This window comes from Lissotriton helveticus, chromosome 5_1 (assembly GCF_964261635.1).
Source record: "Lissotriton helveticus chromosome 5_1, aLisHel1.1, whole genome shotgun sequence".
NCBI classification, from domain to species: Eukaryota; Metazoa; Chordata; class Amphibia; order Caudata; family Salamandridae; genus Lissotriton; species Lissotriton helveticus.
In genome coordinates, this window is record NC_136065.1 from 1647938705 (window position 1) to 1647959728 (window position 21024).

General features: G+C 44.7%; 21 non-coding genes across 21 annotated transcripts; 14 read left to right on the plus strand and 7 right to left on the minus strand.

Annotated features, from left to right (window-relative positions):
* Positions 1-675: 675 nt before the first annotated feature.
* Positions 676-747, plus strand: TRNAT-UGU (transfer RNA threonine (anticodon UGU)). Its single transcript has one exon. It is a non-coding gene; the product is annotated as a tRNA-Thr (tRNA).
* Positions 748-1903: 1156 nt separating this feature from the next.
* Positions 1904-1997, minus strand: TRNAI-UAU (transfer RNA isoleucine (anticodon UAU)). Its single transcript has 2 exons — positions 1961-1997; positions 1904-1939 (listed from the first exon to the last, which is right to left on the minus strand). It is a non-coding gene; the product is annotated as a tRNA-Ile (tRNA).
* A 292-nt stretch (positions 1998-2289) lies between these two features.
* Positions 2290-2371, plus strand: TRNAS-GCU (transfer RNA serine (anticodon GCU)). The gene has a single exon. It is a non-coding gene; the product is annotated as a tRNA-Ser (tRNA).
* A 1116-nt stretch (positions 2372-3487) lies between these two features.
* Positions 3488-3559, plus strand: TRNAT-UGU (transfer RNA threonine (anticodon UGU)). The gene has a single exon. It is a non-coding gene; the product is annotated as a tRNA-Thr (tRNA).
* A 1524-nt stretch (positions 3560-5083) lies between these two features.
* TRNAV-UAC (transfer RNA valine (anticodon UAC)) lies at positions 5084-5178 on the minus strand. The gene is made up of 2 exons: positions 5141-5178; positions 5084-5119 (listed from the first exon to the last, which is right to left on the minus strand). It is a non-coding gene; the product is annotated as a tRNA-Val (tRNA).
* Positions 5179-5470: 292 nt separating this feature from the next.
* On the plus strand, positions 5471-5552 carry TRNAS-GCU (transfer RNA serine (anticodon GCU)). Its single transcript has one exon. It is a non-coding gene; the product is annotated as a tRNA-Ser (tRNA).
* Positions 5553-6667: 1115 nt separating this feature from the next.
* TRNAT-UGU (transfer RNA threonine (anticodon UGU)) lies at positions 6668-6739 on the plus strand. The gene has a single exon. It is a non-coding gene; the product is annotated as a tRNA-Thr (tRNA).
* Positions 6740-7880: 1141 nt separating this feature from the next.
* Positions 7881-7975, minus strand: TRNAV-UAC (transfer RNA valine (anticodon UAC)). Its single transcript has 2 exons — positions 7938-7975; positions 7881-7916 (listed from the first exon to the last, which is right to left on the minus strand). It is a non-coding gene; the product is annotated as a tRNA-Val (tRNA).
* A 292-nt stretch (positions 7976-8267) lies between these two features.
* On the plus strand, positions 8268-8349 carry TRNAS-GCU (transfer RNA serine (anticodon GCU)). Its single transcript has one exon. It is a non-coding gene; the product is annotated as a tRNA-Ser (tRNA).
* Positions 8350-9465: 1116 nt separating this feature from the next.
* On the plus strand, positions 9466-9537 carry TRNAT-UGU (transfer RNA threonine (anticodon UGU)). Its single transcript has one exon. It is a non-coding gene; the product is annotated as a tRNA-Thr (tRNA).
* A 1141-nt stretch (positions 9538-10678) lies between these two features.
* TRNAV-UAC (transfer RNA valine (anticodon UAC)) lies at positions 10679-10773 on the minus strand. The gene is made up of 2 exons: positions 10736-10773; positions 10679-10714 (listed from the first exon to the last, which is right to left on the minus strand). It is a non-coding gene; the product is annotated as a tRNA-Val (tRNA).
* Positions 10774-11065: 292 nt separating this feature from the next.
* Positions 11066-11147, plus strand: TRNAS-GCU (transfer RNA serine (anticodon GCU)). Its single transcript has one exon. It is a non-coding gene; the product is annotated as a tRNA-Ser (tRNA).
* A 1116-nt stretch (positions 11148-12263) lies between these two features.
* Positions 12264-12335, plus strand: TRNAT-UGU (transfer RNA threonine (anticodon UGU)). Its single transcript has one exon. It is a non-coding gene; the product is annotated as a tRNA-Thr (tRNA).
* Positions 12336-13853: 1518 nt separating this feature from the next.
* On the minus strand, positions 13854-13948 carry TRNAV-UAC (transfer RNA valine (anticodon UAC)). The gene is made up of 2 exons: positions 13911-13948; positions 13854-13889 (listed from the first exon to the last, which is right to left on the minus strand). It is a non-coding gene; the product is annotated as a tRNA-Val (tRNA).
* A 292-nt stretch (positions 13949-14240) lies between these two features.
* TRNAS-GCU (transfer RNA serine (anticodon GCU)) lies at positions 14241-14322 on the plus strand. The gene has a single exon. It is a non-coding gene; the product is annotated as a tRNA-Ser (tRNA).
* Positions 14323-15438: 1116 nt separating this feature from the next.
* TRNAT-UGU (transfer RNA threonine (anticodon UGU)) lies at positions 15439-15510 on the plus strand. Its single transcript has one exon. It is a non-coding gene; the product is annotated as a tRNA-Thr (tRNA).
* Positions 15511-16652: 1142 nt separating this feature from the next.
* TRNAV-UAC (transfer RNA valine (anticodon UAC)) lies at positions 16653-16747 on the minus strand. The gene is made up of 2 exons: positions 16710-16747; positions 16653-16688 (listed from the first exon to the last, which is right to left on the minus strand). It is a non-coding gene; the product is annotated as a tRNA-Val (tRNA).
* A 292-nt stretch (positions 16748-17039) lies between these two features.
* TRNAS-GCU (transfer RNA serine (anticodon GCU)) lies at positions 17040-17121 on the plus strand. Its single transcript has one exon. It is a non-coding gene; the product is annotated as a tRNA-Ser (tRNA).
* Positions 17122-18237: 1116 nt separating this feature from the next.
* On the plus strand, positions 18238-18309 carry TRNAT-UGU (transfer RNA threonine (anticodon UGU)). Its single transcript has one exon. It is a non-coding gene; the product is annotated as a tRNA-Thr (tRNA).
* A 1130-nt stretch (positions 18310-19439) lies between these two features.
* Positions 19440-19534, minus strand: TRNAV-UAC (transfer RNA valine (anticodon UAC)). The gene is made up of 2 exons: positions 19497-19534; positions 19440-19475 (listed from the first exon to the last, which is right to left on the minus strand). It is a non-coding gene; the product is annotated as a tRNA-Val (tRNA).
* A 292-nt stretch (positions 19535-19826) lies between these two features.
* Positions 19827-19908, plus strand: TRNAS-GCU (transfer RNA serine (anticodon GCU)). Its single transcript has one exon. It is a non-coding gene; the product is annotated as a tRNA-Ser (tRNA).
* The last annotated feature ends 1116 nt before the right edge of the window (positions 19909-21024 follow it).

Genomic DNA, 21024 nt, shown 5'->3' on the forward strand with positions numbered 1-21024 from the left:
TGCCCATGCGCGGGAGGCCGCGCATGCGCATTGGTATCCAGGAAGGGACGCTATTCCAAGAGGGAGCTCCGGAAGAGCCCCGGACATGGTAAGTGCTTTAAAAATTGTTTTATTAAGGTTAGTTGCTTAAATAATGTATGTAGGGGAGGGCGGGAGGGAGGCGGGTGGCGGCCGAATCGGCTACGCCCACGGAGTGGGCGTAGTGTTGCCGGCTACGCTGTCTACGCAAAATGCGTAGAAGGCAACACTACGCCTACTCCGTGGGCGTAGCCGATTCGGACGCCCAGGGTTACTTCTAACCAGTTTGGATAGATAGACTGATAAGAAAGCAGCTCTTACTCCTAAAGTTTCAGCCATCTCAAGTGTATGACTGTTGACATATGTCTGCCCCACAGAGACAGATCACTTCTAATAAGTGAGTTCTCTATCTGTCACTGATTGTGGACATACTAACTAGAGCTATCAGTATGGTCATAAATGTGAATACTCTTATGTTCTCAAATCAAAATGGAGTTTTTCCTACTTCCAAGAAAAGTGTCTTAAGCATGCTCTTCAATTTGTGCACGCATGTAGACATTCAAATGCAACTGCATTTCCATACAGAGTCTCAAAATCATAGATATCTTCATACCGCAGTAAGAATACATGAAGCGATTTACATACTGCAGGCAGGCTGGCCTTGTAGCTCAGTGGCAGAGCACTGGTCTTGTAAACCAGGGGTCATGAGTTCAAGCCTCATCAGGGCCTTTTTATATGTGAGTTTCTGTATGTTGTTTCCAAGTCATTCTTTCTAGGAGTCACACCTTGTCTTAAGTTTGCTTATTGACAAGCTTCCCTTTCCTGCTTTCATCGTATCAAGAAGACTTCATGAAAACCATTGAACCATAAACTATGGGATCGCCTGACGAACGCCTGACAAACGCCATTCTCACCCCGCCGGGCAAGCCCTGCCGGGCAAAGCTAAATAAGCCATGCATATTTGAAGTTCCTTTGAAAGTCAGAGCGAGGACTATGACCTCTGTTCAGACTGAGTCTGCATCCACAGAAAGGATGAAATAAGGATCTAGAAATTTCACCAAGGAGATGTGAACTTCATCCCCCTTAAAATACTTTTCCTCCCAGATGCCCCGGCTCTTAGGCAAATGAGGTTAATCTTCAAAACCCCACCCCCACTAACCATAAATATCCGACTCTCCTGCTGTCCATTCAAATGATACAAGGTATCTTGTACATAGAGAGAATGTGAGAAAAAGCAGAATCGCTTCATAGATTTGGTGACCTTGGATGGGTGGGCTGGATAAAGAAGTGAACCTGATTTCGGGAAAAGGAGTATCGTGATGGGGATGAGGAAAAGAGAACATGGACCACATTCACAAGTTAGAGAAATAAATATATTAGGTTGAATGGTTTTAAAAAGTTAACTTTGAGCATGAATTGTTTTTTTAAACTGCAAAGAATAAAAAAAATCAATGTGGGATTGGAGGCACAATCTGAGCAGAAAGCACCATAAGCTGCTATGGTGCAACTCTTATGTTGACTAGAAACATTAATATGATGACGCTCTTCTTTTGATATGTCTTTCAGTTAAATTTTACTGTAAGTAGCTGATACAGCACTGTTTGCAGCTCCTCAGTATATGGTTATCCCGTGACAACAATGTTTTCATCATATTTATTATTCTACAAATGTATTTTTAAATGCACTGATGTGGTGTTTGCATGCTATGCAAGACGGCACATCATGGAATGTTTATAAGGAGCATCGAATAGGATTGTGATATTTGCACCTGGAAGAGTCGGACACGCAGATCCTGAAAAGAAGTAAAAACTCTCTAGCAAGGGCCGTCTTTCCCCTGAGTTTAATCTTTACTTTTAGTGAAATGGTTTATGAAAAACCAGTAAGCTGCTCCAGGTGAGGCTCAAACTCACAACCTCGGCATGCCTCAATGCAAGTACTGCTGTATAAGTACCGCGCGCTAACCATTGCGCCACTGGAGCTCACTGTTCTCATACCTCCCCAGTTGAGCCATCTAGAGCTGACCAAGTAGATACTGGCACTGCTCCCTTATTCACTGTGCAAGATCGACTCACATGCTAGCATGTTATCATGACTATTAAAAACTACAGTCCTAATGGAACAGATTTGATAATTCTGCTATATCATGTGCTCTGTCTATTGAACACCACATATATTTGCCAGTTCTGACACAGTCTAGGAGAAACTTATGATTATTTGTAATTAGCACATCGTAAGAATTTCCTAAAAAATGAAACATAGTCACCTAAGGCAGACGAGGTGGCCGAGTGGTTAAGGCGATGGACTGCTAATCCATTGTGCTCTGCACGCTTGGGTTCGAATCCCACCTTTGTCGGAACGCCATCAGACACTCTTTTGAAGGTGGGCATGTCTCGTAGTACAATTACACTCTCTTTCAAGACACAGCCATAATCCACTAGAAGGGCCCAACTGACTATTCCATTTTGGCAATTATGTCAAATTAAGGGAAGTGTTTTGTGCTTAATTGAAATTAGATCTTTCATGAAGTGTCCAGAGGATTGCCTTTCCCTCACTCCTGGCCTTCTAACTAACCCTGGTCGTAGTGGGCGTAGTGGGACTCCGCGGAGCTACGCGGAGTGGGCGAGAAGCTACGCCCACTCCCGCACTCCGCGTAGCCCCACTACGCACCTCCCTTCCGCTCTCCCCTACATACATTATTTAAGCAACTACCCTTAATAAAACAATTTTAAAGCACTTACCGTGTCCGGGGCTCGTCCGGGGCTCCCTCTTGGAATAGCGTCGTCCTGGATACCAATGCCCATGCGCGGGAGGCCGCGCATGCGCATTGGTATCCAGGAAGGGACGCTATTCCAAGAGGGAGCCCCGGAAGAGCCCCGGACATGGTAAGTGCTTTAAAAATTGTTTTATTAAGGTTAGTTGCTTAAATAATGTATGTAGGGGAGGGCGGGAGGGAGGCGGGTGGCGGCCGAATCGGCTACGCCCACGGAGTGGGCGTAGTGTTGCCGGCTACGCTGTCTACGCAAAATGCGTAGAAGGCAACACTACGCCTACTCCGTGGGCGTAGCCGATTCGGACGCCCAGGGTTACTTCTAACCAGTTTGGATAGATAGACTGATAAGAAAGCAGCTCTTACTCCTAAAGTTTCAGCCATCTCAAGTGTATGACTGTTGACATATGTCTGCCCCACAGAGACAGATCACTTCTAATAAGTGAGTTCTCTATCTGTCACTGATTGTGGACATACTAACTAGAGCTATCAGTATGGTCATAAATGTGAATACTCTTATGTTCTCAAATCAAAATGGAGTTTTTCCTACTTCCAAGAAAAGTGTCTTAAGCATGCTCTTCAATTTGTGCACGCATGTAGACATTCAAATGCAACTGCATTTCCATACAGAGTCTCAAAATCATAGATATCTTCATACCGCAGTAAGAATACATGAAGCGATTTACATACTGCAGGCAGGCTGGCCTTGTAGCTCAGTGGCAGAGCACTGGTCTTGTAAACCAGGGGTCATGAGTTCAAGCCTCATTAGGGCCTTTTTATATGTGAGTTTCTGTATGTTGTTTCCAAGTCATTCTTTCTAGGAGTCACACCTTGTCTTAAGTTTGCTTATTGACAAGCTTCCCTTTCCTGCTTTCATCGTATCAAGAAGACTTCATGAAAACCATTGAACCATAAACTATGGCCTCACCCCTTCCGATAGCCTGACGAACGCCTGACAAACGCCATTCTCACCCCGCCGGGCAAGCCCTGCCGGGCAAAGCTAAATAAGCCATGCATATTTGAAGTTCCTTTGAAAGTCAGAGCGAGGACTATGACCTCTGTTCAGACTGAGTCTGCATCCACAGAAAGGATGAAATAAGGATCTAGAAATTTCACCAAGGAGATGTGAACTTCATCCCCCTTAAAATACTTTTCCTCCCAGATGCCCCGGCTCTTAGGCAAATGAGGTTAATCTTCAAAACCCCACCCCCACTAACCATAAATATCCGACTCTCCTGCTGTCCATTCAAATGATACAAGGTATCTTGTACATAGAGAGAATGTGAGAAAAAGCAGAATCGCTTCATAGATTTGGTGACCTTGGATGGATGGGCTGGATAAAGAAGTGAACCTGATTTCGGGAAAAGGAGTATCGTGATGGGGATGAGGAAAAGAGAACATGGACCACATTCACAAGTTAGAGAAATAAATATATTAGGTTGAATGGTTTTAAAAAGTTAACTTTGAGCATGAATTGTTTTTTTAAACTGCAAAGAATAAAAAAAATCAATGTGGGATTGGAGGCACAATCTGAGCAGAAAGCACCATAAGCTGCTATGGTGCAACTCTTATGTTGACTAGAAACATTAATATGATGACGCTCTTCTTTTGATATGTCTTTCAGTTAAATTTTACTGTAAGTAGCTGATACAGCACTGTTTGCAGCTCCTCAGTATATGGTTATCCCGTGACAACAATGTTTTCATCATATTTATTATTCTACAAATGTATTTTTAAATGCACTGATGTGGTGTTTGCATGCTATGCAAGACGGCACATCATGGAATGTTTATAAGGAGCATCGAATAGGATTGTAAATGTAAATGTAAATGTATAGGCATTTATATAGCGCACTACTTACCCATAGGGTCCCAAGGCGCTTTGACCGCTGCGAAACCCTTCCTGGCTTCCCTGAGAGATGGTCCCTTAATGGGTATCTCCAGGGTGAGACCAGGCATCCCCGGCGGTCTGGTGGGGCCGTTAGTGAAGATGAGGCAAGCTAATGCCCAGAGTTGCCGAGTGTGAACGCTGATCAGAGTGGGCACCGAGGCGAGAGAATTATCGAGTCCGCTGACCCTGGTCCCGAAACCTGCCGCGCCGGGAATCGAACCCTGGTCCCGGGCCGTCCTCTGCTCTCGGATCTGCCGCCTCTAGCCAGTGAGCCACACCACTCCACTCCATTGTGATATTTGCACCTGGAAGAGTCGGACACGCAGATCCTGAAAAGAAGTAAAAACTCTCTAGCTTTACTAGAGCTACTTTACTTTTAGTGAAATGGTTTATGAAAACCCAGTAAGCTGCTCCAGGTGAGGCTCAAACTCACAACCTCGGCATGCCTCAATGCAAGTACTTCTGTGTAAGTACCGCACGCTAACCGATTGCGCCACTGGAGCTCACTGTTCTCATACCTCCCCAGTTGAGCCATCTAGAGCTGACCAAGTAGATACTGGCACTGCTCCCTTATTCACTGTGCAAGATCGACTCACATGCTAGCATGTTATCATGACTATTAAAAACTACAGTCCTAATGGAACAGATTTGATAATTCTGCTATATCATGTGCTCTGTCTATTGAACACCACATATATTTGCCAGTTCTGACACAGTCTAGGAGAAACTTATGATTATTTGTAATTAGCACATCGTAAGAATTTCCTAAAAAATGAAACATAGTCACCTAAGGCAGACGAGGTGGCCGAGTGGTTAAGGCGATGGACTGCTAATCCATTGTGCTCTGCACGCTTGGGTTCGAATCCCACCTTCGTCGGAATGCCATCAGACACTCTTTTGAAGGTGGGCATGTCTCGTAGTACAATTACACTCTCTTTCAAGACACAGCCATAATCCACTAGAAGGGCCCAACTGACTATTCCATTTTGGCAATTATGTCAAATTAAGGGAAGTGTTTTGTGCTTAATTGAAATTAGATCTTTCATGAAGTGTCCAGAGGATTGCCTTTCCCTCACTCCTGGCCTTCTAACTAACCCTGGTCGTAGTGGGCGTAGTGGGGCTCCGCGGAGCTACGCGGAGTGGGCGAGAAGCTACGCCACTCCCGCACTCCGCGTAGCCCCACTACGCACCTCCCTCCCGCTCTCCCCTACATACATTATTTAAGCAACTACCCTTAATAAAACAATTTTAAAGCACTTACCGTGTCCGGGGCTCGTCCGGGGCTCCCTCTTGGAATAGCGTCGTCCTGGATACCAATGCCCATGCGCGGGAGGCCGCGCATGCGCATTGGTATCCAGGAAGGGACGCTATTCCAAGAGGGAGCCCCGGAAGAGCCCCGGACATGGTAAGTGCTTTAAAAATTGTTTTATTAAGGTTAGTTGCTTAAATAATGTATGTAGGGGAGGGCGGGAGGGAGGCGGGTGGCGGCCGAATCGGCTACGCCCACGGAGTGGGCGTAGTGTTGCCGGCTACGCTGTCTACGCAAAATGCGTAGAAGGCAACACTACGCCTACTCCGTGGGCGTAGCCGATTCGGACGCCCAGGGTTACTTCTAACCAGTTTGGATAGATAGACTGATAAGAAAGCAGCTCTTACTCCTAAAGTTTCAGCCATCTCAAGTGTATGACTGTTGACATATGTCTGCCCCACAGAGACAGATCACTTCTAATAAGTGAGTTCTCTATCTGTCACTGATTGTGGACATACTAACTAGAGCTATCAGTATGGTCATAAATGTGAATACTCTTATGTTCTCAAATCAAAATGGAGTTTTTCCTACTTCCAAGAAAAGTGTCTTAAGCATGCTCTTCAATTTGTGCACGCATGTAGACATTCAAATGCAACTGCATTTCCATACAGAGTCTCAAAATCATAGATATCTTCATACCGCAGTAAGAATACATGAAGCGATTTACATACTGCAGGCAGGCTGGCCTTGTAGCTCAGTGGCAGAGCACTGGTCTTGTAAACCAGGGGTCATGAGTTCAAGCCTCATCAGGGCCTTTTTATATGTGAGTTTCTGTATGTTGTTTCCAAGTCATTCTTTCTAGGAGTCACACCTTGTCTTAAGTTTGCTTATTGACAAGCTTCCCTTTCCTGCTTTCATCGTATCAAGAAGACTTCATGAAAACCATTGAACCATAAACTATCGCCTCACCCCTTCCGATCGCCTGACGAACGCCTGACAAACGCCATTCTCACCCCGCCGGGCAAAGCCAAATAAGCCATGCATATTTGAAGTTCCTTTGAAAGTCAGAGCGAGGACTATGACCTCTGTTCCGACTGAGTCTGCATCCACAGAAAGGATGAAATAAGGATCTAGAAATTTCACCAAGGAGATGTGAACTTCATCCCCCTTAAAATACTTTTCCTCCCAGATGCCCCGGCTCTTAGGCAAATGAGGTTAATCTTCAAAACCCCACCCCCACTAACCATAAATATCCGACTCTCCTGCTGTCCATTCAAATGATACAAGGTATCTTGTACATAGAGAGAATGTGAGAAAAAGCAGAATCGCTTCATAGATTTGGTGACCTTGGATGGGTGGGCTGGATAAAGAAGTGAACCTGATTTCGGGAAAAGGAGTATCGTGATGGGGATGAGGAAAAGAGAACATGGACCACATTCACAAGTTAGAGAAATAAATATATTAGGTTGAATGGTTTTAAAAAGTTAACTTTGAGCATGAATTGTTTTTTTAAACTGCAAAGAATAAAAAAAATCAATGTGGGATTGGAGGCACAATCTGAGCAGAAAGCACCATAAGCTGCTATGGTGCAACTCTTATGTTGACTAGAAACATTAATATGATGACGCTCTTCTTTTGATATGTCTTTCAGTTAAATTTTACTGTAAGTAGCTGATACAGCACTGTTTGCAGCTCCTCAGTATATGGTTATCCCGTGACAACAATGTTTTCATCATATTTATTATTCTACAAATGTATTTTTAAATGCACTGATGTGGTGTTTGCATGCTATGCAAGACGGCACATCATGGAATGTTTATAAGGAGCATCGAATAGGATTGTGATATTTGCACCTGGAAGAGTCGGACACGCAGATCCTGAAAAGAAGTAAAAACTCTCTAGCTTTACTAGAGCTACTTTACTTTTAGTGAAATGGTTTACGAAAACCCAGTAAGCTGCTCCAGGTGAGGCTCTAACTCACAACCTCGGCATGCCTCAATGCAAGTACTTCTGTGTAAGTACCGCACGCTAACCGATTGCGCCACTGGAGCTCACTGTTCTCATACCTCCCCAGTTGAGCCATCTAGAGCTGACCAAGTAGATACTGGCACTGCTCCCTTATTCACTGTGCAAGATCGACTCACATGCTAGCATGTTATCGAGACTATTAAAAACTACAGTCCTAATGGAACAGATTTGATAATTCTGCTATATCATGTGCTCTGTCTATTGAACACCACATATATTTGCCAGTTCTGACACAGTCTAGGAGAAACTTATGATTATTTGTAATTAGCACATCGTAAGAATTTCCTAAAAAATGAAACATAGTCACCTAAGGCAGACGAGGTGGCCGAGTGGTTAAGGCGATGGACTGCTAATCCATTGTGCTCTGCACGCTTGGGTTCGAATCCCACCTTTGTCGGAACGCCATCAGACACTCTTTTGAAGGTGGGCATGTCTCGTAGTACAATTACACTCTCTTTCAAGACACAGCCATAATCCACTAGAAGGGCCCAACTGACTATTCCATTTTGGCAATTATGTCAAATTAAGGGAAGTGTTTTGTGCTTAATTGAAATTAGATCTTTCATGAAGTGTCCAGAGGATTGCCTTTCCCTCACTCCTGGCCTTCTAACTAACCCTGGTCGTAGTGGGCGTAGTGGGACTCCGCGGAGCTACGCGGAGTGGGCGAGAAGCTACGCCCACTCCCGCACTCCGCGTAGCCCCACTACGCACCTCCCTTCCGCTCTCCCCTACATACATTATTTAAGCAACTACCCTTAATAAAACAATTTTAAAGCACTTACCGTGTCCGGGGCTCGTCCGGGGCTCCCTCTTGGAATAGCGTCGTCCTGGATACCAATGCCCATGCGCGGGAGGCCGCGCATGCGCATTGGTATCCAGGAAGGGACGCTATTCCAAGAGGGAGCCCCGGAAGAGCCCCGGACATGGTAAGTGCTTTAAAAATTGTTTTATTAAGGTTAGTTGCTTAAATAATGTATGTAGGGGAGGGCGGGAGGGAGGCGGGTGGCGGCCGAATCGGCTACGCCCACGGAGTGGGCGTAGTGTTGCCGGCTACGCTGTCTACGCAAAATGCGTAGAAGGCAACACTACGCCTACTCCGTGGGCGTAGCCGATTCGGACGCCCAGGGTTACTTCTAACCAGTTTGGATAGATAGACTGATAAGAAAGCAGCTCTTACTCCTAAAGTTTCAGCCATCTCAAGTGTATGACTGTTGACATATGTCTGCCCCACAGAGACAGATCACTTCTAATAAGTGAGTTCTCTATCTGTCACTGATTGTGGACATACTAACTAGAGCTATCAGTATGGTCATAAATGTGAATACTCTTATGTTCTCAAATCAAAATGGAGTTTTTCCTACTTCCAAGAAAAGTGTCTTAAGCATGCTCTTCAATTTGTGCACGCATGTAGACATTCAAATGCAACTGCATTTCCATACAGAGTCTCAAAATCATAGATATCTTCATACCGCAGTAAGAATACATGAAGCGATTTACATACTGCAGGCAGGCTGGCCTTGTAGCTCAGTGGCAGAGCACTGGTCTTGTAAACCAGGGGTCATGAGTTCAAGCCTCATCAGGGCCTTTTTATATGTGAGTTTCTGTATGTTGTTTCCAAGTCATTCTTTCTAGGAGTCACACCTTGTCTTAAGTTTGCTTATTGACAAGCTTCCCTTTCCTGCTTTCATCGTATCAAGAAGACTTCATGAAAACCATTGAACCATAAACTATCGCCTCACCCCTTCCGATCGCCTGACGAACGCCTGACAAACGCCATTCTCACCCCGCCGGGCAAAGCCAAATAAGCCATGCATATTTGAAGTTCCTTTGAAAGTCAGAGCGAGGACTATGACCTCTGTTCCGACTGAGTCTGCATCCACAGAAAGGATGAAATAAGGATCTAGAAATTTCACCAAGGAGATGTGAACTTTATCCCCCTTAAAATACTTTTCCTCCCAGATGCCCCGGCTCTTAGGCAAATGAGGTTAATCTTCAAAACCCCACCCCCACTAACCATAAATATCCGACTCTCCTGCTGTCCATTCAAATGATACAAGGTATCTTGTACATAGAGAGAATGTGAGAAAAAGCAGAATCGCTTCATAGATTTGGTGACCTTGGATGGGTGGGCTGGATAAAGAAGTGAACCTGATTTCGGGAAAAGGAGTATCGTGATGGGGATGAGGAAAAGAGAACATGGACCACATTCACAAGTTAGAGAAATAAATATATTAGGTTGAATGGTTTTAAAAAGTTAACTTTGAGCATGAATTGTTTTTTTAAACTGCAAAGAATAAAAAAAATCAATGTGGGATTGGAGGCACAATCTGAGCAGAAAGCACCATAAGCTGCTATGGTGCAACTCTTATGTTGACTAGAAACATTAATATGATGACGCTCTTCTTTTGATATGTCTTTCAGTTAAATTTTACTGTAAGTAGCTGATACAGCACTGTTTGCAGCTCCTCAGTATATGGTTATCCCGTGACAACAATGTTTTCATCATATTTATTATTCTACAAATGTATTTTTAAATGCACTGATGTGGTGTTTGCATGCTATGCAAGACGGCACATCATGGAATGTTTATAAGGAGCATCGAATAGGATTGTGATATTTGCACCTGGAAGAGTCGGACACGCAGATCCTGAAAAGAAGTAAAAACTCTCTAGCTTTACTAGAGCTACTTTACTTTTAGTGAAATGGTTTATGAAAACCCAGTAAGCTGCTCCAGGTGAGGCTCAAACTCACAACCTCGGCATGCCTCAATGCAAGTACTTCTGTGTAAGTACCGCACGCTAACCGATTGCACCACTGGAGCTCACTGTTCTCATACCTCCCCAGTTGAGCCATCTAGAGCTGACCAAGTAGATACTGGCACTGCTCCCTTATTCACTGTGCAAGATCGACTCACATGCTAGCATGTTATCATGACTATTAAAAACTACAGTCCTAATGGAACAGATTTGATAATTCTGCTATATCATGTGCTCTGTCTATTGAACACCACATATATTTGCCAGTTCTGACACAGTCTAGGAGAAACTTATGATTATTTGTAATTAGCACATCGTAAGAATTTCCTAAAAAATGAAACATAGTCACCTAAGGCAGACGAGGTGGCCGAGTGGTTAAGGCGATGGACTGCTAATCCATTGTGCTCTGCACGCTTGGGTTCGAATCCCACCTTTGTCGGAACGCCATCAGACACTCTTTTGAAGGTGGGCATGTCTCGTAGTACAATTACACTCTCTTTCAAGACACAGCCATAATCCACTAGAAGGGCCCAACTGACTATTCCATTTTGGCAATTATGTCAAATTAAGGGAAGTGTTTTGTGCTTAATTGAAATTAGATCTTTCATGAAGTGTCCAGAGGATTGCCTTTCCCTCACTCCTGGCCTTCTAACTAACCCTGGTCGTAGTGGGCGTAGTGGGACTCCGCGGAGCTACGCGGAGTGGGCGAGAAGCTACGCCCACTCCCGCACTCCGCGTAGCCCCACTACGCACCTCCCTTCCGCTCTCCCCTACATACATTATTTAAGCAACTACCCTTAATAAAACAATTTTAAAGCACTTACCGTGTCCGGGGCTCGTCCGGGGCTCCCTCTTGGAATAGCGTCGTCCTGGATACCAATGCCCATGCGCGGGAGGCCGCGCATGCGCATTGGTATCCAGGAAGGGACGCTATTCCAAGAGGGAGCCCCGGAAGAGCCCCGGACATGGTAAGTGCTTTAAAAATTGTTTTATTAAGGTTAGTTGCTTAAATAATGTATGTAGGGGAGGGCGGGAGGGAGGCGGGTGGCGGCCGAATCGGCTACGCCCACGGAGTGGGCGTAGTGTTGCCGGCTACGCTGTCTACGCAAAATGCGTAGAAGGCAACACTACGCCTACTCCGTGGGCGTAGCCGATTCGGACGCCCAGGGTTACTTCTAACCAGTTTGGATAGATAGACTGATAAGAAAGCAGCTCTTACTCCTAAAGTTTCAGCCATCTCAAGTGTATGACTGTTGACATATGTCTGCCCCACAGAGACAGATCACTTCTAATAAGTGAGTTCTCTATCTGTCACTGATTGTGGACATACTAACTAGAGCTATCAGTATGGTCATAAATGTGAATACTCTTATGTTCTCAAATCAAAATGGAGTTTTTCCTACTTCCAAGAAAAGTGTCTTAAGCATGCTCTTCAATTTGTGCACGCATGTAGACATTCAAATGCAACTGCATTTCCATACAGAGTCTCAAAATCATAGATATCTTCATACCGCAGTAAGAATACATGAAGCGATTTACATACTGCAGGCAGGCTGGCCTTGTAGCTCAGTGGCAGAGCACTGGTCTTGTAAACCAGGGGTCATGAGTTCAAGCCTCATCAGGGCCTTTTTATATGTGAGTTTCTGTATGTTGTTTCCAAGTCATTCTTTCTAGGAGTCACACCTTGTCTTAAGTTTGCTTATTGACAAGCTTCCCTTTCCTGCTTTCATCGTATCAAGAAGACTTCATGAAAACCATTGAACCATAAACTATGGCCTCACCCCTTCCGATAGCCTGACGAACGCCTGACAAACGCCATTCTCACCCCGCCGGGCAAGCCCTGCCGGGCAAAGCTAAATAAGCCATGCATATTTGAAGTTCCTTTGAAAGTCAGAGCGAGGACTATGACCTCTGTTCAGACTGAGTCTGCATCCACAGAAAGGATGAAATAAGGATCTAGAAATTTCACCAAGGAGATGTGAACTTCATCCCCCTTAAAATACTTTTCCTCCCAGATGCCCCGGCTCTTAGGCAAATGAGGTTAATCTTCAAAACCCCACCCCCACTAACCATAAATATCCGACTCTCCTGCTGTCCATTCAAATGATACAAGGTATCTTGTACATAGAGAGAATGTGAGAAAAAGCAGAATCGCTTCATAGATTTGGTGACCTTGGATGGATGGGCTGGATAAAGAAGTGAACCTGATTTCGGGAAAAGGAGTATCGTGATGGGGATGAGGAAAAGAGAACATGGACCACATTCACAAGTTAGAGAAATAAATATATTAGGTTGAATGGTTTTAAAAAGTTAACTTTGAGCATGAATTGTTTTTTTAAACTGCAAAGAATAAAAAAAATCAATGTGGGATTGGAGGCACAATCTGAGCAGAAAGCACCATAAGCTGCTATGGTGCAACTCTTATGTTGACTAGAAACATTAATATGATGACGCTCTTCTTTTGATATGTCTTTCAGTTAAATTTTACTGTAAGTAGCTGATACAGCACTGTTTGCAGCTCCTCAGTATATGGTTATCCCGTGACAACAATGTTTTCATCATATTTATTATTCTACAAATGTATTTTTTAATGCACTGATGTGGTGTTTGCATGCTATGCAAGACGGCACATCATGGAATGTTTATAAGGAGCATCGAATAGGATTGTAAATGTAAATGTATAGGCATTTATATAGCGCACTACTTACCCATAGGGTCCCAAGGCGCTTTGACCGCTGCGAAACCCTTCCTGGCTTCCCTGAGAGATGGTCCCTTAATGGGTATCTCCAGGGTGAGACCAGGCATCCCCGGCGGTCTGGTGGGGCCGTTAGTGAAGATGAGGCAAGCTAATGCCCAGAGTTGCCGAGTGTGAACGCTGATCAGAGTGGGCACCGAGGCGAGAGAATTATCGAGTCCGCTGACCCTGGTCCCGAAACCTGCCGCGCCGGGAATCGAACCCTGGTCCCGGGCCGTCCTCTGCTCTCGGATCTGCCGCCTCTAGCCAGTGAGCCACACCACTCCACTCCATTGTGATATTTGCACCTGGAAGAGTCGGACACGCAGATCCTGAAAAGAAGTAAAAACTCTCTAGCTTTACTAGAGCTACTTTACTTTTAGTGAAATGGTTTATGAAAACCCAGTAAGCTGCTCCAGGTGAGGCTCAAACTCACAACCTCGGCATGCCTCAATGCAAGTACTTCTGTGTAAGTACCGCACGCTAACCGATTGCGCCACTGGAGCTCACTGTTCTCATACCTCCCCAGTTGAGCCATCTAGAGCTGACCAAGTAGATACTGGCACTGCTCCCTTATTCACTGTGCAAGATCGACTCACATGCTAGCATGTTATCATGACTATTAAAAACTACAGTCCTAATGGAACAGATTTGATAATTCTGCTATATCATGTGCTCTGTCTATTGAACACCACATATATTTGCCAGTTCTGACACAGTCTAGGAGAAACTTATGATTATTTGTAATTAGCACATCGTAAGAATTTCCTAAAAAATGAAACATAGTCACCTAAGGCAGACGAGGTGGCCGAGTGGTTAAGGCGATGGACTGCTAATCCATTGTGCTCTGCACGCTTGGGTTCGAATCCCACCTTCGTCGGAATGCCATCAGACACTCTTTTGAAGGTGGGCATGTCTCGTAGTACAATTACACTCTCTTTCAAGACACAGCCATAATCCACTAGAAGGGCCCAACTGACTATTCCATTTTGGCAATTATGTCAAATTAAGGGAAGTGTTTTGTGCTTAATTGAAATTAGATCTTTCATGAAGTGTCCAGAGGATTGCCTTTCCCTCACTCCTGGCCTTCTAACTAACCCTGGTCGTAGTGGGCGTAGTGGGACTCCGCGGAGCTACGCGGAGTGGGCGAGAAGCTACGCCCACTCCCGCACTCCGCGTAGCCCCACTACGCACCTCCCTCCCGCTCTCCCCTACATACATTATTTAAGCAACTACCCTTAATAAAACAATTTTAAAGCACTTACCGTGTCCGGGGCTCGTCCGGGGCTCCCTCTTGGAATAGCGTCGTCCTGGATACCAATGCCCATGCGCGGGAGGCCGCGCATGCGCATTGGTATCCAGGAAGGGACGCTATTCCAAGAGGGAGCCCCGGAAGAGCCCCGGACATGGTAAGTGCTTTAAAAATTGTTTTATTAAGGTTAGTTGCTTAAATAATGTATGTAGGGGAGGGCGGGAGGGAGGCGGGTGGCGGCCGAATCGGCTACGCCCACGGAGTGGGCGTAGTGTTGCCGGCTACGCTGTCTACGCAAAATGCGTAGAAGGCAACACTACGCCTACTCCGTGGGCGTAGCCGATTCGGACGCCCAGGGTTACTTCTAACCAGTTTGGATAGATAGACTGATAAGAAAGCAGCTCTTACTCCTAAAGTTTCAGCCATCTCAAGTGTATGACTGTTGACATATGTCTGCCCCACAGAGACAGATCACTTCTAATAAGTGAGTTCTCTATCTGTCACTGATTGTGGACATACTAACTAGAGCTATCAGTATGGTCATAAATGTGAATACTCTTATGTTCTCAAATCAAAATGGAGTTTTTCCTACTTCCAAGAAAAGTGTCTTAAGCATGCTCTTCAATTTGTGCACGCATGTAGACATTCAAATGCAACTGCATTTCCATACAGAGTCTCAAAATCATAGATATCTTCATACCGCAGTAAGAATACATGAAGCGATTTACATACTGCAGGCAGGCTGGCCTTGTAGCTCAGTGGCAGAGCACTGGTCTTGTAAACCAGGGGTCATGAGTTCAAGCCTCATCAGGGCCTTTTTATATGTGAGTTTCTGTATGTTGTTTCCAAGTCATTCTTTCTAGGAGTCACACCTTGTCTTAAGTTTGCTTATTGACAAGCTTCCCTTTCCTGCTTTCATCGTATCAAGAAGACTTCATGAAAACCATTGAACCATAAACTATGGGATCGCCTGACGAACGCCTGACAAACGCCATTCTCACCCCGCCGGGCAAGCCCTGCCGGGCAAAGCTAAATAAGCCATGCATATTTGAAGTTCCTTTGAAAGTCAGAGCGAGGACTATGACCTCTGTTCAGACTGAGTCTGCATCCACAGAAAGGATGAAATAAGGATCTAGAAATTTCACCAAGGAGATGTGAACTTCATCCCCCTTAAAATACTTTTCCTCCCAGATGCCCCGGCTCTTAGGCAAATGAGGTTAATCTTCAAAACCCCACCCCCACTAACCATAAATATCCGACTCTCCTGCTGTCCATTCAAATGATACAAGGTATCTTGTACATAGAGAGAATGTGAGAAAAAGCAGAATCGCTTCATAGATTTGGTGACCTTGGATGGGTGGGCTGGATAAAGAAGTGAACCTGATTTCGGGAAAAGGAGTATCGTGATGGGGATGAGGAAAAGAGAACATGGACCACATTCACAAGTTAGAGAAATAAATATATTAGGTTGAATGGTTTTAAAAAGTTAACTTTGAGCATGAATTGTTTTTTTAAACTGCAAAGAATAAAAAAAATCAATGTGGGATTGGAGGCACAATCTGAGCAGAAAGCACCATAAGCTGCTATGGTGCAACTCTTATGTTGACTAGAAACATTAATATGATGACGCTCTTCTTTTGATATGTCTTTCAGTTAAATTTTACTGTAAGTAGCTGATACAGCACTGTTTGCAGCTCCTCAGTATATGGTTATCCCGTGACAACAATGTTTTCATCATATTTATTATTCTACAAATGTATTTTTAAATGCACTGATGTGGTGTTTGCATGCTATGCAAGACGGCACATCATGGAATGTTTATAAGGAGCATCGAATAGGATTGTGATATTTGCACCTGGAAGAGTCGGACACGCAGATCCTGAAAAGAAGTAAAAACTCTCTAGCTTTACTAGAGCTACTTTACTTTTAGTGAAATGGTTTATGAAAACCCAGTAAGCTGCTCCAGGTGAGGCTCAAACTCACAACCTCAGCATGCCTCAATGCAAGTACTGCTGTGTAAGTACCGCGCGCTAACCGATTGCGCCACTGGAGCTCACTGTTCTCATACCTCCCCAGTTGAGCCATCTAGAGCTGACCAAGTAGATACTGGCACTGCTCCCTTATTCACTGTGCAAGATCGACTCACATGCTAGCATGTTATCATGACTATTAAAAACTACAGTCCTAATGGAACAGATTTGATAATTCTGCTATATCATGTGCTCTGTCTATTGAACACCACATATATTTGCCAGTTCTGACACAGTCTAGGAGAAACTTATGATTATTTGTAATTAGCACATCGTAAGAATTTCCTAAAAAATGAAACATAGTCACCTAAGGCAGACGAGGTGGCCGAGTGGTAAAGGCGATGGACTGCTAATCCATTGTGCTCTGCACGCGTGGGTTCGAATCCCACCTTCGTCGGAATGCCATCAGACACTCTTTTGAAGGTGGGCATGTCTCGTAGTACAATTACACTCTCTTTCAAGACACAGCCATAATCCACTAGAAGGGCCCAACTGACTATTCCATTTTGGCAATTATGTCAAATTAAGGGAAGTGTTTTGTGCTTAATTGAAATTAGATCTTTCATGAAGTGTCCAGACGATTGCCTTTCCCTCACTCCTGGCCTTCTAACTAACCCTGGTCGTAGTGGGCGTAGTGGGACTCCGCGGAGCTACGCGGAGTGGGCGAGAAGCTACGCCCACTCCCGCACTCCGCGTAGCCCCACTACGCACCTCCCTCCCGCTCTCCCCTACATACATTATTTAAGCAACTACCCTTAATAAAACAATTTTAAAGCACTTACCGTGTCCGGGGCTCGTCCGGGGCTCCCTCTTGGAATAGCGTCGTCCTGGATACCAATGCCCATGCGCGGGAGGCCGCGCATGCGCATTGGTATCCAGGAAGGGACGCTATTCCAAGAGGGAGCCCCGGAAGAGCCCCGGACATGGTAAGTGCTTTAAAAATTGTTTTATTAAGGTTAGTTGCTTAAATAATGTATGTAGGGGAGGGCGGGAGGGAGGCGGGTGGCGGCCGAATCGGCTACGCCCACGGAGTGGGCGTAGTGTTGCCGGCTACGCTGTCTACGCAAAATGCGTAGAAGGCAACACTACGCCTACTCCGTGGGCGTAGCCGATTCGGACGCCCAGGGTTACTTCTAACCAGTTTGGATAGATAGACTGATAAGAAAGCAGCTCTTACTCCTAAAGTTTCAGCCATCTCAAGTGTATGACTGTTGACATATGTCTGCCCCACAGAGACAGATCACTTCTAATAAGTGAGTTCTCTATCTGTCACTGATTGTGGACATACTAACTAGAGCTATCAGTATGGTCATAAATGTGAATACTCTTATGTTCTCAAATCAAAATGGAGTTTTTCCTACTTCCAAGAAAAGTGTCTTAAGCATGCTCTTCAATTTGTGCACGCATGTAGACATTCAAATGCAACTGCATTTCCATACAGAGTCTCAAAATCATAGATATCTTCATACCGCAGTAAGAATACATGAAGCGATTTACATACTGCAGGCAGGCTGGCCTTGTAGCTCAGTGGCAGAGCACTGGTCTTGTAAACCAGGGGTCATGAGTTCAAGCCTCATCAGGGCCTTTTTATATGTGAGTTTCTGTATGTTGTTTCCAAGTCATTCTTTCTAGGAGTCACACCTTGTCTTAAGTTTGCTTATTGACAAGCTTCCCTTTCCTGCTTTCATCGTATCAAGAAGACTTCATGAAAACCATTGAACCATAAACTATGGCCTCACCCCTTCCGATCGCCTGACAAACGCCATTCTCACCCCGCCGGGCAAAGCCAAATAAGCCATGCATATTTGAAGTTCCTTTGAAAGTCAGAGCGAGGACTATGACCTCTGTTCAGACTCAGTCTGCATCCACAGAAAGGATGAAATAAGGATCTAGAAATTTCACCAAGGAGATGTGAACTTCATCCCCCTTAAAATACTTTTCCTCCCAGATGCCCCGGCTCTTAGGCAAATGAGGTTAATCTTCAAAACCCCACCCCCACTAACCATAAATATCCGACTCTCCTGCTGTCCATTCAAATGATACAAGGTATCTTGTACATAGAGAGAATGTGAGAAAAAGCAGAATCGCTTCATAGATTTGGTGACCTTGGATGGGTGGGCTGGATAAAGAAGTGAACCTGATTTCGGGAAAAGGAGTATCGTGATGGGGATGAGGAAAAGAGAACATGGACCACATTCACAAGTTAGAGAAATAAATATATTAGGTTGAATGGTTTTAAAAAGTTAACTTTGAGCATGAATTGTTTTTTTAAACTGCAAAGAATAAAAAAAATCAATGTGGGATTGGAGGCACAATCTGAGCAGAAAGCACCATAAGCTGCTATGGTGCAACTCTTATGTTGACTAGAAACATTAATATGATGACGCTCTTCTTTTGATATGTCTTTCAGTTAAATTTTACTGTAAGTAGCTGATACAGCACTGTTTGCAGCTCCTCAGTATATGGTTATCCCGTGACAACAATGTTTTCATCATATTTATTATTCTACAAATTTATTTTTAAATGCACTGATGTGGTGTTTGCATGCTATGCAAGACGGCACATCATGGAATGTTTATAAGGAGCATCGAATAGGATTGTGATATTTGCACCTGGAAGAGTCGGACACGCAGATCCTGAAAAGAAGTAAAAACTCTCTAGCTTTACTAGAGCTACTTTACTTTTAGTGAAATGGTTTATGAAAACCCAGTAAGCTGCTCCAGGTGAGGCTCAAACTCACAACCTCGGCATGCCTCAATGCAAGTACTTCTGTGTAAGTACCGCACGCTAACCGATTGCGCCACTGGAGCTCACTGTTCTCATACCTCCCCAGTTGAGCCATCTAGAGCTGACCAAGTAGATACTGGCACTGCTCCCTTATTCACTGTGCAAGATTGACTCACATGCTAGCATGTTATCATGACTATTAAAAACTACAGTCCTAATGGAACAGATTTGATAATTCGGCTATATCATGTGCTCTGTCTATTGAACACCACATATATTTGCCAGTTCTGACACAGTCTAGGAGAAACTTATGATTATTTGTAATTAGCACATCGTAAGAATTTCCTAAAAAATGAAACATAGTCACCTAAGGCAGACGAGGTGGCCGAGTGGTTAAGGCGATGGACTGCTAATCCATTGTGCTCTGCACGCTTGGGTTCGAATCCCACCTTCGTCGGAACGCCATCAGACACTCTTTTGAAGGTGGGCATGTCTCGTAGTACAATTACACTCTCTTTCAAGACACAGCCATAATCCACTAGAAGGGCCCAACTGACTATTCCATTTTGGCAATTATGTCAAATTAAGGGAAGTGTTTTGTGCTTAATTGAAATTAGATCTTTCATGAAGTGTCCAGAGGATTGCCTTTCCCTCACTCCTGGCCTTCTAACTAACCCTGGTCGTAGTGGGCGTAGTGGGACTCCGCGGAGCTACGCGGAGTGGGCGAGAAGCTACGCCCACTCCCGCACTCCGCGTAGCCCCACTACGCACCTCCCTCCCGCTCTCCCCTACATACATTATTTAAGCAACTACCCTTAATAAAACAATTTTAAAGCACTTACCGTGTCCGGGGCTCGTCCGGGGCTCCCTCTTGGAATAGCGTCGTCCTGGATACCAATGCCCATGCGCGGGAGGCCGCGCATGCGCATTGGTATCCAGGAAGGGACGCTATTCCAAGAGGGAGCCCCGGAAGAGCCCCGGACATGGTAAGTGCTTTAAAAATTGTTTTATTAAGGTTAGTTGCTTAAATAATGTATGTAGGGGAGGGCGGGAGGGAGGCGGGTGGCGGCCGAATCGGCTACGCCCACGGAGTGGGCGTAGTGTTGCCGGCTACGCTGTCTACGCAAAATGCGTAGAAGGCAACACTACGCCTACTCCGTGGGCGTAGCCGATTCGGACGCCCAGGGTTACTTCTAACCAGTTTGGATAGATAGACTGATAAGAAAGCAGCTCTTACTCCTAAAGTTTCAGCCATCTCAAGTGTATGACTGTTGACATATGTCTGCCCCACAGAGACAGATCACTTCTAATAAGTGAGTTCTCTATCTGTCACTGATTGTGGACATACTAACTAGAGCTATCAGTATGGTCATAAATGTGAATACTCTTATGTTCTCAAATCAAAATGGAGTTTTTCCTACTTCCAAGAAAAGTGTCTTAAGCATGCTCTTCAATTTGTGCACGCATGTAGACATTCAAATGCAACTGCATTTCCATACAGAGTCTCAAAATCATAGATATCTTCATACCGCAGTAAGAATACATGAAGCGATTTACATACTGCAAGCAGGCT